This window comes from Canis lupus, chromosome 18, assembly GCF_048164855.1.
Source record: "Canis lupus baileyi chromosome 18, mCanLup2.hap1, whole genome shotgun sequence".
In the NCBI taxonomy this organism is placed as follows: Eukaryota; Metazoa; Chordata; class Mammalia; order Carnivora; family Canidae; genus Canis; species Canis lupus.
In genome coordinates, this window is record NC_132855.1 from 28,043,804 (window position 1) to 28,060,519 (window position 16,716).

At 34.8% G+C, this 16,716-nt stretch overlaps 1 protein-coding gene across 23 annotated transcripts in view; it reads right to left on the minus strand.

Annotated features, from left to right (window-relative positions):
• HDAC9 (histone deacetylase 9) overlaps window positions 1-16,716 on the minus strand; it is a 911,611-nt gene that overhangs the window by 288,750 nt on the left and 606,145 nt on the right. The gene's annotated exons all lie outside the window — the stretch shown is intronic.

A 16,716-nucleotide genomic window follows, 5' to 3' on the forward strand; every position in this document is an offset into this window, starting at 1 on the left:
CAAGATCCAGTCAATAAATCCATTCAACAGATGTTTTCACACTGACTGCCAGGGCCTGTCTGCCTGGCTGAGGAGGAGGTGATGGCAGGAGGCCTGTCAATTTGAACTGATTGAAAGAAACAGACCTTTAACCTCAAGAGAAACATCGACTTAGATTCATTTCCTATCTTGATAACAACGTTTTGGATATAGCTCCGGAATTGTTGCAACACAAAGTAGGAGAACAATTCAGCTGCTTTCAAATTGCCAATAAAGCTCAATACTGAAAATTCTATCTTGAATTTATTTAGTAATATTGATAATAAAATTTATGGAAGCCCCCAAATCACCAATTAAATGGCTATGTTTTAATACCTTTCAGTTTTCATATTATGGTACAGAACAATGAATTTTTCATAAATTGAATGGTATAATCTCAATACTATAAAAATTTTTAGTTTATTTAAAGAGCAGTAAATATAATCTCAATGATTTAACAATGTTGATATTCTTCATACTTAAGTTATCAAATCAAAAAGCCAGAGTTTGGAAGCTCCTGGCAGATTCACTTAGTCTGTTCCTCTGTCTCCAAAAAAGACAATCTCTGTGACAGACAGGCAGCTAGTTTAACTATCAATATTACTCAATGAATATATTTCCTCTCCTTCAAAATAAGGGAATTCATAACCTTTGTGTTACTTTTTTATGCTTCTTTCCTTGTCCATAGTCTGAACAAACATGGAAAACAGTTGAACAGTGATACAGACGATGACCATCTTATGCCAAATAAGGAAACTGATATTCCAAAAGGTTAATAAATTCCTTTTAGGTATAAGGCTAATTTTCTATAATTTTAAAATTTTATATTCCTTTCTGCTTTGATCTATCTGGCTAGCATTTACTCGTTCAAGACTTGATACAAATATCACCTTTCCTTAGAGAGGATTTGCCTTATCCTTCCTGTTACTAACCTAACCCAACTGCTAGCACCCAACATATGCCATTATATGTGATACTTGCATTTCTAACTAGCACAAGGCTTGTTACACCCTAAGTATACAAATGATTCCGTTAGGATTTTAATAAATCTACATACAACATATCTGTACTCAATGCATATTACATGGTTTTATGTCATTATAACTTCCCCTATATATGAGTTAACACTGCATATAAATGTGCAAGTTAGGATTATGAATATGTATTTAGTTATAGACCATAGGCAAAGACTACTCAACTTTTTAAAAATTAATAATAATCTAAAATTAACTTTAAGTTATAGTTAATATATATGTATATGTTGTTACTGCTGTTTTGCTCTAACTGAACCATCAATCAATTGGAAGGCATTTGTCATATGCTCAGGCTTTTAGCACTGACTGATGATAATGATGTCAAGATCTAGTTCTAGTTATAATAGTTTTAACATTTTGACAGGAGTCTAACTCTCTTGTTTTCTTGAGTGTCTCCATCTTCAAAGCTCTGAGGATACAACAGGTTGACATAGTCCCTTCTTTCATGGAATTTATATTCAGAGGGAATGCAAATGTATAATTATGGCTTGAGGAACTTTCTGTGGGGAAAAGGGGCTTTTCTGCACACCATCTAAAAGAGCATGGGTAAATACATACCTGAATGTCTGAAATTCCCATCCCTTGTCTTTTCTGACTGTAATCTCTTTAACCCTCATCTAACCTAATGCAAAAGACCCTTGACTGATCACCCTATTTCTGAGACGACCCATCCTATTCCTTCCGGCAGGAATTCTCTTCCTAAAGCCCTCTGTAAGAAGGAAGTTGATACAAAAGTCTCTGAAAGAAACCAAAGTTCAAAGAACTTCTCCAGCCTAGCATTTTGACTCTCTTTGACCTGAGGCCAACTTGCATTCTCAACATTAGGTCTTTTATTCCTTTTCTAGGTTCTACCCAAATCCTATCTACTATATAACAAATATTGTCCCCAGTGCTACATTCTGATTATCATGAGCCCTGGGCACTACTGCCTTTTTTGGGTCCCTTCCTCCACAAAAAATATTAAAAATTACATTCTACACTTACATTGGCATACATTGGATTATTATCTCTTACTGTGATATTCATTTTCTCTTTTGATTAAAAAATTAAAATTTAAAACATTCTGTGGGCCCCTTAAAGTATCATGGGTTCTGAGCACAGTATCTACTGTGTCTATGGACACTGTAGACCTGACCATTTGTGTTCCATCCATCTATCTTTTCTGTATCATCTCTCTAGGTCTATGAAGCTGCACATTCAGCAGTCATGTACATCCTCTAAGGAAAATTTTAAATTTTCTGTAGAACTTCTGAAAACTCCTGCATATTAAATGCATATTAAAAGCATATTAAATGTGCTTTCCCTTTCCATTATATTCCCATCACATTGTTTTTCTCTCTCCTTTTCCCTGACATCATCTTTTACATTATTAGAGTTACTGCATGCCATAACCACTTATTGGGCTCATACTCTGTGCCATGCACTTTGCTAGTATGTTGAACCTTTTTTTTATGTTTATTGTCTAGTAAGGATAAAGATACTAAATATTTCTAAGTATAATGCAATTAAAAATACAATGAGTGCTGTATAGGATAAATGAAAAGTGCCATGAAATAATATAAAGAAAAATCTGATCTAGAAGGTGAGCGAACTTCCATCTAAGACCGTGATGTTTAATTTGAGATGTGAAGGATAAGTTGAATCAGCCAGGTAAAGAGTGGGGTAAAGCTCTAGATTTGTTGTATGTGTGAGAGAGAAATTATCTTCTAATGTGTAACATTGAAAGCTTTTTGAACTGGGGACCCATTGATTCATATATTCCCATGCAGTGTTTGACATAGAACAGATGTTAATAAATATAAGTTGAGTAAAAAAATAGCAAAGAGATACATAGTTATCCTTAAGATCTCACTATAAGGGTAAGATAAAACAAGAAAGCATATTATAAGCAATTGTAACAGAAAAAAACAAGAAATGATGAGTGAAAAATATAAGAAAATAGAGACCAGACAAAACAGTTAGCAAAGGACAATACTCTGAAATTATTTAGTTTTGGAGCCAAGAGATCATGAAGGAAATGAGTAATTTCAGGATTATTTTTCCTTTATGCTTTTATGAGGTTTCCAAACTTTCTACATACCACCCATATTAAAACTTTAATTAAAAAAAACAGTAAGTGTTTTTATAAACAGTCAAAACTTGGACCTAAGAGCAGACATAGGTCGAATATTTTTGAATCTCTACCAAAAAAAGGAGTAAAGAGGAGAGAAATGTTTATTCACTTTCAAAAGAGTTGGCTACAATTATACACTTTACAAATGAAGTATGGTTTTTAATGTATAGGGGGAATCTTGATAATCCAGTAAGGTACCTATTATTATGTTACATATTTGACACCAAAGTATCACAAAATGGTAAGTCACTTTTATTTCAGATAGATACTACTCCTCAACAATAAAAAGCTTCCTGTTTAATGTTGAAAACTGTGATACTATTTTTCTATTGTAGCTGGAATTGACTGAAGTGCTTCACCAACACTTTTATTTCTATTAGCAATTTTAAGGAGAGAGAGTTTTGTCTGTAGTTATTTTCTATAGTTCTAAGCAAGTATAAAATACATGTTTCTGTTGCATTGTCAGAAAAATAAAACTTTGAAGAGTACAAACCTATTGTTAATAAAAATTAGATGGATATCCAGTTAAACTTTCATCTGTTGATCCCCATTGAAAGAAAATGTGTCATGCCCATTTAGTGAATAATATACTCTCACCCCAAAAAAGCATTTTTTTAAAAGATTTTATTTATTTATTCATGAGAGACAGAGAGAGAGAGAGAGAGGCAGAGACACAGGCAGAGGGAAGAGCAGGCTCCATGCAGGGAGCCTGATGTGGGACTCAATCCCAGGACTCCAAGATCACGCCCTAGGCCTAAGGCAGGTGTAAACCACTGAGCCACCCAGGAATTCCAAAAAAAGCATTTTTGATTAAAATATCTTTTAAATACATTATATTGAGTCTGTTTCTTAACATACATTAGTTTTTCTTTTTTTCAGGTGATTTAATTGGGGATTTGGTTTTGATTGGTTACTTTGTCAGACTGTCATTCCGGAAAATTCTCTCCGGTAACTGAAATGTGTAAGACAACCTTTTCTTATATGAAGTGAGTGGTCTAAGGCCACTATACGCAAACATCATCGGTCTCCTCTGACTGATAAAAATTGTAAATTACTTTCACAAAGGAGTTATTATGCACCTATTTTATAAATTTTTCAGTGATGCCTAATAAGACATCAATGTTATTAAGGCCCAGGCCTTTCTAATCATGGGGGGGAAGGCATTGCCATCTATTTGAAAGTGGGTAGGAAAAGCCTTGAAGTTCTCTATATGACAAGTACAATGTTCTTCCTTAGAGTAAAATATTTATTTCGGGGTAGCTTGCTAATGGAGATTATGAGGTAATAAAGCCCCTAGGCAGAGGCAACTTCAAGGCTCTATTTTTTTTTGTAACAGCAGTGATTTTTGGTTATGTTTCTGTCTGGTTTTGTTTTGCTTTCTTATTGCCATTGCTTAGGGACCTATTTTATGGCTTCTGTGTTTTCACTTTGTTCTGGATGGTTACATTTGCTTCCAGACATGTGGGTGGCTGCTAATTATGTGTTCTAATCAATATCATTATGCAATTTCAGCAAGAGCAAATACAAAAATAAAAATTTATAGTGTTTAATCTTTGAAATAATCATTGAAATAAATTGGAATTATTTGAACTATTTTAATAAAAAATATGACCTAAAAGAAAAAAAGATCATGGGAAAATAATATTATTTTTAAAAGTTAAAATTCCATTTCCAAGGCCATTTCTTTAAAAAATATATGTTCCTTCTTTTTTGGCATTATGTGAAAATTGAATTTTCTTCTTTGGTTCACAGTGTTTTGAACTTCAGAAGTCTTGTTTTTTCAGAAAATTAGAATCATAGATATCCCAGGAGCTTATCTTATAAAATGCTAAGCAAGGGCTGGTGGAAGTTTACATGTTGTAAAGTTTTTGTATTATTCAGGATCGGTGTATAAATACTGGTTAACTTTAGACTTTTTAAAACTAAATATGCATGTTAGTAACTTAAAATTAGTTATTAAAAATGATGTGCATAACTTTAAACTGAACGAAGTTTTGAAAAAGAGAAAGCAAAACCCTTCTGCACTGCTGTTGGGAATACAAACTGGTACAGCCACTCTGGAAAACAGTATGAAGGTATCTCAGAAAGTGAAAAATAGAGCTACCCTATAATCCAGCAACCCCACTACTAGGTATTTACCCAAAGAATACAAAAATATGAATTCAAAGGGATACATGTACTCGAATGTTTGTAGTAGCATTATCTACAACAGCCAAATCATGAAAACAGCCCAAGTGTCCATCAACTAATAAATTGATAAAGAAGTTGTGGTATGCATATATATATACTATTCAGTCATGACAAAATAAAAGCTTGCCCTTTGTAACAACATGGATGGAGCTAGAGAGTATTATGCTAAACGAAATAAGTCTCAGAGGAAAAAATACCATAAAATTTCATACATATGTGCAATTTAAGAAAAAAAATAAATGACCAAAGGGGGGGGGGAGAGAAAAGGAAGCAAACCAAGAAACTGACTCTTAACTCTAGAGAATAAACTAGAGGGGAGGTAGGTAGGGGAATGCGTAAAACAGACAATGAATTTAAGGAGTACCTTTGTTGTGATGAACACTGGGTGTTGTGTGGAAGTGTTGAATCACTATATTGTATACCTGAAACTGATATTACACCATATGTTAACTAACTGGAATTTAAATGATATTTTTTAAAAAGAAAAAAATGACAATTTAAATTTATGAAAATAAGTCATATTGATAAAAAAAAAAAAAAGCAAAACCAGGAAGCAATCAACCTAAAATAAAAGGAGAAAAATGATGGAGAAAAAATGGAATACTGAAAAAGCTAACCAACTATAATTCACAAAATGAGATGCTAGAAACAAATCCCTACATATTACTAAACACAGCTAATGGGAGGTACTCAATTAACCAGTTAAAAAATGGAGACAGTCAAAGTGAACTTAAAGGATAGAAAGGCTATATTCTTTGGCAGAGTCAGGTTAGATTAAAAGGTTATATGAAGACATACAAAAAATACTAACTAACAGAAAAAGAAAAAAGAAGAAGGAAGAAGAGGAAAAACCTTCTGCAGCAACGTTGAAAAAACAGACAAACTTTAGGGGAAAAATACTAGAGACAAAAAAGGGTACATACAAAATAGTATGAATGTTTGATTAACAACAACAAATTTAAACCTAGCAACATAAGTTCAAAATGTCAAGAGCATAAATTGGAAGGAATATAAAGAAAAAATGGAAAATTCACATAATGGAAGGAAGTCATAACAAACTTTCCACAAAACGACCCAGGTTACAGAAGACTTGAATAACACAATTCTGTAGCTTGGAGATATATTGAATTTACAACCAATAAAATATATTCTTTCAAGGACATATGTAACAATTACAAACTAAACATACAATAAAGCAAATGTCAACAAGGTTTTTAAAATTAGAGTTTATAACAGAATATTATTTGGTCTTAAAAAGAAACTCTGACATGTGCAACAACATGGATGAACCTTAAAGGCATTATGTTAAGTGAAATAAACCCTCACAAAGGACAAATACTATGTGATTCCACTTATACGACATATCTGGAGTAACTAAATTCATCAAGACAGGATGGTGGCTGCCAGGGGCTGGGAACAGGGGGAAACAGCTATTATGCAAAGGGTAAAGGCCTAATTTGAAAAGATGAAAAAATTCTGGAGACAGATGGTGGTGATGAGTGCACAACAATGTAAATATTCTTAATGTCACTGACTATACACTCAAAAAATGATTAAATGGTAATTTTTTGTTATATTTTAATGGAAAAAAGGAAGAATGTCACAGATCATATACACTAACCACATTATACTTAGAAATGCAAAGTGAGAGATGAAAAGATACACTACACTCTATGAGGATAATAGCATAAAGGCAGTTCTTCAGAAATTATTTCTGGAATGTTTCAGCTGATTCTAAATTTTGTATAGGAGATAAAAGGCAGAGAATAGCCATGTGAATTTTGAACATAAAGAATAATTTGGAGAGATAGGCCCAACCAAATAGCTATACATACTAAAAGTTGAATCATTTAATACAATAAAGTATCAATAGATTATTGAATAGAGTAGAATACATTAGTAGAATAGAGAGCCCAGAAGGAGACCCATGGCTACATGGAAACTCCATATAGAACAAAGATGACCTACAGAGTAGCAGTTAAACAAGGAATTTCAATATGTGATGCTGGGAAAACTGGTAATATGTAATGGGAACAATGAATTTTGATACTTATCTACTACTATATCCAAATAACAATTGAAAGATGTGGAGAATATCATTCTAAATTGGGGAAGGAAAGGAATTAAAATATTTTTATATACCATGGGCCAATAAAATACAAGCCTCTGTGGAAAATAGAAGAGACTGATTAAGTTAGAGTGTACCCTGAGCATCCACTAGGCCCTGAAACTGGGGCCTGCTCTCCCTTCACTGAGGCCTAAAAACTGGGCTGTGGGAGGAGGGCCCAGGGTCCCTCCTCATCCCAAGCACTGACTTTTACAGACCCAAGCACAGAAAGTAGGTATCATTTTAGTTTTTAGCCAAGTTCATAACAACTCAAAGCCATGTGCTACTCAAACCTTGGCCTGGGTCAAGATCACTCAGCCCAGAAGAAGACAAGGTAAACTAGGGGCAAAATATTAGCAAATATTTATTGCATAAGTAATTGTAATGTCTGTATTACATATATAACTCCTAAAAATAAATGGGGACAGAAAAATGGACAAGAAGTATGAACAGGGAATTCCCAGATAACGAAACATTTCATTAAGACAACAAATACATGAACAGAAACCTTAGTGATAATAAAAAAAAATGCAAACTAAAACCAAGAATCGATGCCATTTTATACTTATCATATTGACCAAAATTTGAAGTCTGATAATACCAAGCATTAGTGAAAATACAGAGTAAGAGAAACTCATAGACTTGTAGGAGGACAAAATGTTAAAACCACTTCAAAGAACAATCCATTAACATTTGGTAAACGTGAAAATGAACAATAACCCTATAGTAAAAATGGTAAGTGAAAAAGCAAGCAAAGAATGTATATGGAGTCAATTATTTAAGTTTAAAAATATGTGAGTATCATATATTGTTTAAATATGTATATGAATGTAGTAAAAATATAAAGAAAGGCACATAAAAATTAGCAGATTCATAGGAATAGAAGAGATGAAATAGGAGAGAGATATACGGGTACCTTCAATTGTATATTGAATTTCTTACATTGTATAACAATATTGTAATATTATATAATAATGTGACATATACCATATAAATTTTATATAATTATATATAATTATTTTCTATATAAAATATACATTATTTATATATTATAATATGTAATTAAAACTAATATATTGTTTTTATATATTATATTACATATAATATATATTTATTTAAGATGGATGTTATGGATGTTCATTTTTAGAATCTTTATTATTTTCTCTGTATATAAAAATATCTAAAATAAAACTTTAAAGTTTAATAAGTTGGCACATGTAAAACACCAATATTATTGCAACATACAATGGTTTTATTGAAAGGACTAAGTTTTTACATGGAGGAAATAATGATTCATTGGAAAATACAAATAGAATGAGTGAAAGAAAAACAAAAAGTAAAAGTAGATGAGAAAAATAATAAAAATAAATATGAAAATTATTTTTATTAAGTTTAAATATGCTAATTTAGGGGTGCTTGGGTGGCTAAGTTAATTGGACAGCCAACTTGATTTCAGCTCAGGTCATGATCTCAGGATCCTGAGATAGAGCCCCATGTCAGGCTCTGGGCTCAGTGGGGAGTCTGCTTGTGATTTTCTCCTTTCACTCCATCTGTCCCTCCCCCCACTCATGCTTGCTTTCTCTCTAAAATAAATAAATAAATCTTCAAAAAATATGCTACTTTACTTTGAGATCAATATATACTCATAATATATACATTAATTTGTATCAACTTGCACTGATAATACAATAACATGTACAATTAAGTATATTTTGTCTTTAAATTTTCAATATATTAAATTAATTTCAATGAAAAAAACAATGATAATGAAGGGACAAAAGTGAGAGCAGAAGGATGTAAATTGGGAACTTAAAATGAGGGTTTGGGACAGAGAGAGAACAAATTTAAGAGTGCAAAGTTTAGGAAAAATCTAAAGAGACAAAGACAATTAACAGTAATTAATTCTAAATACTGAACTATGATTGCTTTGTTGATTGCTATGTTCTTATTTTGACTGACTTTATTTTCCAAATTGCCCAATAAGCATATACTTTAATTTTATTTTACAAGTTATTTTGAAATGTTTTATTGTAATATCAATATTTTAATTAAATAGGCTAAGGTGCTGTGCATTTGTGTATGTAAAGTAAACAATAACTGGCATTAACTCAGACTTGGACAATGAGAGACTATTAGTTCCAAGCTAATTATGAATAGAAATGTCCATTGCACTGTTATCATCCCAGACCCAAACTCAGAGCCTGGAACAAACAGGAGTTCACTCACTTAATTTTGAATTTGAAGAATGTATATATTATATCATAGAAATATGACTGCTTCTAAAAAGAGAGAGACAAACCAAAAAACAACACTCAACAAAGGGAACAAACTGATGGTTACCAGATGGGGTGGGTGGGGGGATGGGTGAAATAGGTGAAGGACATTAGGAATACTCTCATGGCAATGAGCACTGAGTAATGTATAGAATTACTGAATCACTATATTGTACTTCTGAAACTAATATAACACTATGTTAACTATACTGTAATTAAAATTAAAAACTTATTTTTGAAAAAGTAATTAAATATAAAGTAGGAGAAAAAATGTATAACTGATTCTAGATTTGAGACAAAAATCTGACTCTAATTTATTTGATTGAGCTGGTAAGTCAACACAATTTTTAAATGTAACTGAAATTTCTTGTTTCTCTTCACAGTGTGTCACAAGACTCTCTGGTAAATTCTTCAACAACTTTAGGTGATTAAGATATCCTCTTATTTTGTTTTAACTGACCAATGTATTGTAATAATTATTTTATCCTATTAAAGTCAAAGTTAGAATAGGGTGATTGAAATGAAGTTTCAGAGAAAGTCTACTCTTCTGGATATGTTACTGGGTATGTACAAGTAATTCAGTATTATCTTAGGACCTTAAAGTAAGGGTGAGACATTAGTTGATAGCACTCGGCTAAACAGCGGGACAGTGAGGAATAGAGCACAAATATGGTGCCTGCAAGCAGTGGTTTCCAAAGTAAGGCGTACATGCCAATCTGGTGGGGCACAAGAGAAAATAGTAGAGCTTCTACTGATATATAGTTTTTAAATAAAAATACAAAAGTTAAATAAACTATACAATACTTGATACATGGGGATGACACTAGCATTTACACAGTCCCTGCATCAAAGGTCACATAGCATAAACTCTGTAAAATATCCTAACATAGAAGGGGAGTCTAATTTCACACCTTAATATACAGCTACAATAATCAAGACAGTATGGTCCTGGCATAAGGATAGACATATAAATCAATGGAATTGAATTGAAGATCCAGAAATAAATCCTTATATTTATGGTCAATTGATTTTCACCAAAGGTACCAGGAGAATCCAATGGAGATAGAATAGTCCTTCACCAAATAGATTCAACTGCATATCCACATGCAAAAGAATGAAATCGAACTTCTTTTCTCATACCATAGACAAAAATTAACTCCAAAGGGATCATAGAACCAAATATAAAAGCTAAAATTGTAAAATTATTTTAAGAAATACAGGAGTAAATCTTCTTAGATGTAAGACCAAAAGAAAAAGTGATCCTCAAAGTAAATAAATTAAGATATAATTAGAGGTAAAAAACTTTGCTTCAAAAGGACTCCATCAAGTAAACAGATAATCCAAAAATCAGAGAAAATATTTGCAAACCATATACCTGATAAGAGATTTGTACCCAGCATATATAAAGATATGCCTCAACAACAACAAAAACAACCCAATTCAAAAATTAAGTAAATTTTCTTTTTTTTTTTTTCTAAATTTTATTTATTTGAGAAAGACACAGAGCAAGCACAAGGCAAGAAGAGCAGAGGAAGAGGGAGAAGAAGTATACCTGCTGAGCAGGGAGGCCAACGCTATTCCATCCCAGGACCCCCAGATCAAGACCTGAGTCAAAAGCAGACGCTTAGCCAACTGAGTCACTCAGGCACCCCAGTAAATTTTCTAAATAAACATTTCTCTAAAAGAGATATACAAACGGCCAATAAGCACATGAAAAGGTATTCAACATCATTAGCTATCAGGGATTTGCAAATCAAAAGCACAATGAGTAATAACTTCACACCAACTACATTGGGTTTATAATAAAAAAGATACATAATAGCAACTGTTGGTGAGAATGTAGAGAAATTGGAACTTTCACACACTTGGTGAAAAGGTACTATGACGTAGCCACTTTGGCCAAGAGTTTGGTGGTTTCTCCAAAAGTTAAACAATGAGCTAACACATGACCTAGCAATTTCAATAATATGTATATACCTAAGAGAAATAAAATGTATGTCTCACAAAAATTTAAAACATGAATGTTCACAACAGCACTAGTCATAATAATATAGAAATCAGATTATTGGCAAAGGAAAAAAAGAGCACAGACAGAGGTCTCAGAAGCATTTGAAACTAGAGGTGTCAGCATCTCTGCTAACAAACCTGCTAACAAACAGGTAGGTTTGTTAGCAGTCCTGGTGGTCAAAGGAGCACAGCTACCCTGGGAAGCTGCAGGTCAAGAAGCAAAAAGCTGTTCCTGCTGAGCCAGGTCCCCTTGACTCAGAGTCCCTACCACCAGCTGAGAAGGGTCTGTTCTCAAAGTGCAAATAGAAGTTTTTTGAAGGAATCCTAGTAGCTCCAATGCCATGTCCCATGGGCAGGGCCCATGCAGGTTGTGTATGAAGTCTCACATATCTCAGGAATATCAGGGAGAACTGCATAGTTACACAAAGAAAAGTAAAGTGCCAGAAAGAGACATCTGTGCTGCATTGTAAACATCCAATTTCAGTGTGACCTGTCATTTCAGGTCCTGACCAAGTGGTCAGGCCTCCCATGTGGAACTCGATGCCAGACAAGACAAAGACACCAGCTCCTCCATAAGTCCCTAAGACAGAGGAGGCAAAACTTCTACTTCCCTTTAAATGATTAAACAGACCAAGGCGAAATGAGGCAGTACTTGTAGGCATTTCTAAAAGATAAAAACAATGGATAGGTAATCCACATTGGCAAAGTAGAGATATAAAAATCTTTAGCCTGGGAAATACAAATCAAAAGCCTCGACCATTGTTCCAGGCCAGAGTCAAGCATGAGGATCCTGGCTCACCAGAAGGCCTAGGCCCCAACGCAGAGACCCAGGAAGAAGGTGCCTCTTCTGTAGGAGTCTACTGACCCTTCTCATCAGAGTCATATTTGTTACATTTGAGGGATTTCTGAGGCTGAAAATAAACATAAAAGGATATTTTTGCTAGACCTTGGGCCAACAGTAGTCCCGACGGTGGATTTGGAATTATCTCTCACAATTAGACCATTTTCAGAGACCCTGGAAGTAATGAAAAAGCATAAGCTGCTTATGTCTTCAGCTTCATAGATGCTGAAAAATGGTTGAGTGCACCTGGCAGGCAGAGCAGACTCCCTAGTGAGGGAACCCGTAACAAGCAACCACCTAGACCTGGGCCGTGGTGCTGCGGTCACCTCCTAGCAGTGAGGCCCGGGAATCATTACACACTATTTACGTAGCCCAAAGCGCTGCTCTTTAATGATCTTTGAGGTTGGTCTGAGGTGCCCTGGCACAGGCCTGAGCGGCCCTTGGAAAACTCCAGCAGAGGCCCCCACCCAGATGCCCACCAGGCTTGCATGCCTCCTGTGGGTGGAGGAGCTGGTTCCAGCTTCCCACAGCTGGTTCCGTCTCTCACCACCTACCTCTGATGCAAAAAGAATTCACAACCACATTTCTAGAGAAATTATAAAACAGGTTTCCTTTCACAGCCAAGCTTCTTCGACATGGCAGTTGCATCTTGGGAAAAGGTAAAATGTTTTTCCAGCTGTCAACACTGTGTTCATCCTATCCTTTAGCCCCATTCTTGCAAAATCCTGGCTTTCTCGCTGGGCTCACTAGTTATGCCCTATGGGGTTCTACAGCTCCTTGGAAACCACAGAGAGGCACTCAGCTTGGACCTCACTCCTGTAACTGTAGGAAGAGCTGCTGCTGAGCAGCTGCCCCAACCAACTTCCAGCCCTCCAACACCAACAATGCCATCTGCACAAGCTCCCCTTCCCAACACTGAAGCACAGGGTACACCGCACCTGTAATGTTTTGTTGTCTTGTACTCTAATTTTATCCTTCACAAGTTTTATTACTGAAGAAATACAAACTTCTGCCTCCTCCAACACTCCTTACTCTGTCTAGCCCAGCAGAGGTACCAAGTAGGTGAAGTCTTGGTTGCATCCTCATCCAAGTCCAGGCTGAGCCTGGAACAAATGATACACTTAAGATTTCCAGTCCACATAGCATCTACCAGGTGGTGAGGAAGTAGGTTCCGCCTTCCTTGTGCTGGATGTACTAGTACCTCTGGCCAAGACACCAAGCTCTGCCCGGTCACAACAGCTCAGGTCGCCCCCCAGTACTACCCCAAGGTGACTTCCCCAGGGATGACAACGGCATGTGGCTTGCAACACTAGCACATAGTCCTTCTCCACCAAGATCTCAGCAAACCACACCACAGGGCTACAGAGAACACTTTCTGGTTCATGGGGGGAAACACCTCCAGGTGGTCAAAAGGTACAAACTTTCAGAGCACCTGCCTGGGTGGCTCAGGTGTTAAGGGTCAGACTTGATTTCTGCTCAGGTCATGATCTCAGGGTCAAGATACACCCCACCTTCCATCAGCAGAGTCTTCTTGAGATTCTCTCTCTGCCTCTCCCTCTGCCCCAACCCCCTTTCTAAAAAATAAATACATAAATCTTTAAAAAAAAAAGTACAAGCTTTCAGTAAGTCCTAGAGATGCAATGTACAGCATGATGACTATAGTTAATAATACTGTATTACATATTCTAAAGAAAAGAGTAATGAAATGCTGATGCTACAGTATGGATGAATCCTTGAAAAAATTATACTAAGTGAAAGAGGACAGTCACAAAAGACCATGTATCATACAATTCCATTTATGTAAAATGTCCAAGATAGACAAATTTTCTTTTATGGAGACAGAAAGTAGATTCACAGTTCCCTAGATTAGGGGTAGGGCAGTGGGGAGTTACTGCAGATGGGTATAGAGTTTCTTTTGAGGGTGATGAAAATATTCTAAAATTGACTGTGTTGATGGTTGTATAGCTGTGTGAATATATTAAAAAGCATAGGATTGTACATTTGAAGTGACTCATCCATATGATATGTGAATTATATCTCAGTAAAGTTGTTAAAAAATAACACTATTTTTACCATAGTGCAAAAGGTTTCTATCCTGTTAACTCACAAGATAAAATTTATTTACAAATAATCTTTACTTCACTTTTATCTCACTGTTCTTCATTTCTCCTTTTGTGCATATTCTCTTGACACATATAATACACTGATGTGGTGGTACACTTATATAATTTGGAAAGATATATTTTTATATCTGTTTATATATATAATGTTTCTATACATAAGAACCTGCTAAAATATTTGTATTTCTTGTGACTAAAAAAAGGGTGATCATAAGAGTTGAAGAGCACAGCCCTCCTTTTTAAAGTAAAAATTGGGTAAGAATGAGAGTACCTTTAACAGAAATGTTAAGACTGTTTATTATTCCCCTTCTCCCATAGCAATGGGCAGGATTTCTGAATTCTAGTGTGTGAGAGTGGCATCCAGTCCAGGAGAAGCTGGAATAACAAATCTATGCTCAACAACAACAAGAAAGCACTCACTATTTCTATACTAACCTTCCAGGTCCTAGTGGTGGCCCCTTGTAGCAGAGGTCAGGCTCCAGGTAGATAAATTATTGCTCCCACGTACTCACTGGTTGCTTCCAGTGAGGCCAGGTCAGTCTCACTCCCTTCTTCTCAGGTTCTTCTCATTCCAAACAAGAGTCTTTGCTTAGCATATTTTTCATGCCATCAAACAATATACAAAAAGGTACAAAGGAAAGGTAAAATTTTATATGTCAAATATTATCCTCATTTTCAAGTCATGAGGAATCTATAAACAACAATATGAGTCACAAAGGCAGAGCTGTTGGTTGCTGAGCACTACAAAGTTTCCAGGTAAAGCATCACCAGCAGAATCAGAGGGAACTGTTATCAAGTGCAACCAGCACTTATATACGTGTGCAGTGTGTGGTTAAACCGTCAATCTGGATTGAGGCTTAGAGATGTCTTTTAATACTATAAAACTGAACCTATTTAACAGTATTGTCCCTCAATTAGATAGAATATTGGTAAAAGTTACTACACATATTCAGATATGTAAATTGCTTCTGATGCATTTATAGATACAAGAGTTTTGGGGGAAAATAAATTACTAATTTGGTTGCACTTTGCATTTATATCTGTGGTTCCTTTAGAAATGTTTAAGATCCAACTACTTTGGAGTGCCCTTAGAAAATGACTGGTTTAAATCAGTGGGGATTTTACTCTACTACAGAATACAAAAGAAACCACATTTGAATTTTGAAATTAAATAAATAGCTAGTCCATAATGAGTAATTTCTTTCACAATAAAAAAGTAAAGAAAACAAGTTATATTTTTGTTCGTTTGCTTTTTAGCTTCTACATTTTCACAATTGCCTGTAGAAAAAAAAAATTTCAAGAGAATAGATTGAAATTATTTTAATTACATAACAGCCCAGAGGAAAATCAAATTGTGCAATGGCCTAGACTAGCACCCTCTGTCTGGTTGATAGCCAATGAACAGTGCAGCATGAACAATAGAGCGCTGGTCTAGAAATAATAGCCTGAAGATAAAGGGAGAAAAATAGGGGTTTCTTTTGACTATGATGAATCTCTCGAGCATTTCCTTTATTCCTCCCCTTTGATAATTAGAGTCCAGATATAAAACAAATCATAATGAGAGGGATGACAAGCAATATAAATCATTGCTATTTAAGACACATAAATTAGATGGGTTTATCTTGAATAAGTGTTCTTAGCCTAGGTTCTCTGGAAGAATTCTAGTGGATATAAAGCCTCTGCTCTGAAATTGTGTGCAAAGTTGTATAAGGACAGGCATCTGTGAATTTTCTGGAGATAGAGTCTGTAGCTTTCATTAAAGAAGTCCTTAATTTTAAAAGTTGTTATGAAACACAGCTCTAAAAAAATGCAGTAAGTGGCCTTAATAATATCCCACTAAAATAATAATAATAATAATAATAATAATAATAATATCCCGCTAATTACAACTTTTAGGTTTTCTAATTAATAAACCAGTTTTATGTCCTGAATGGATTTTTTAAAAACCCATGTGTTTAAACATATAACAAGGTGAATCAAGTAAGTAGGGTGAGAACTCCTATAGGATCAAGC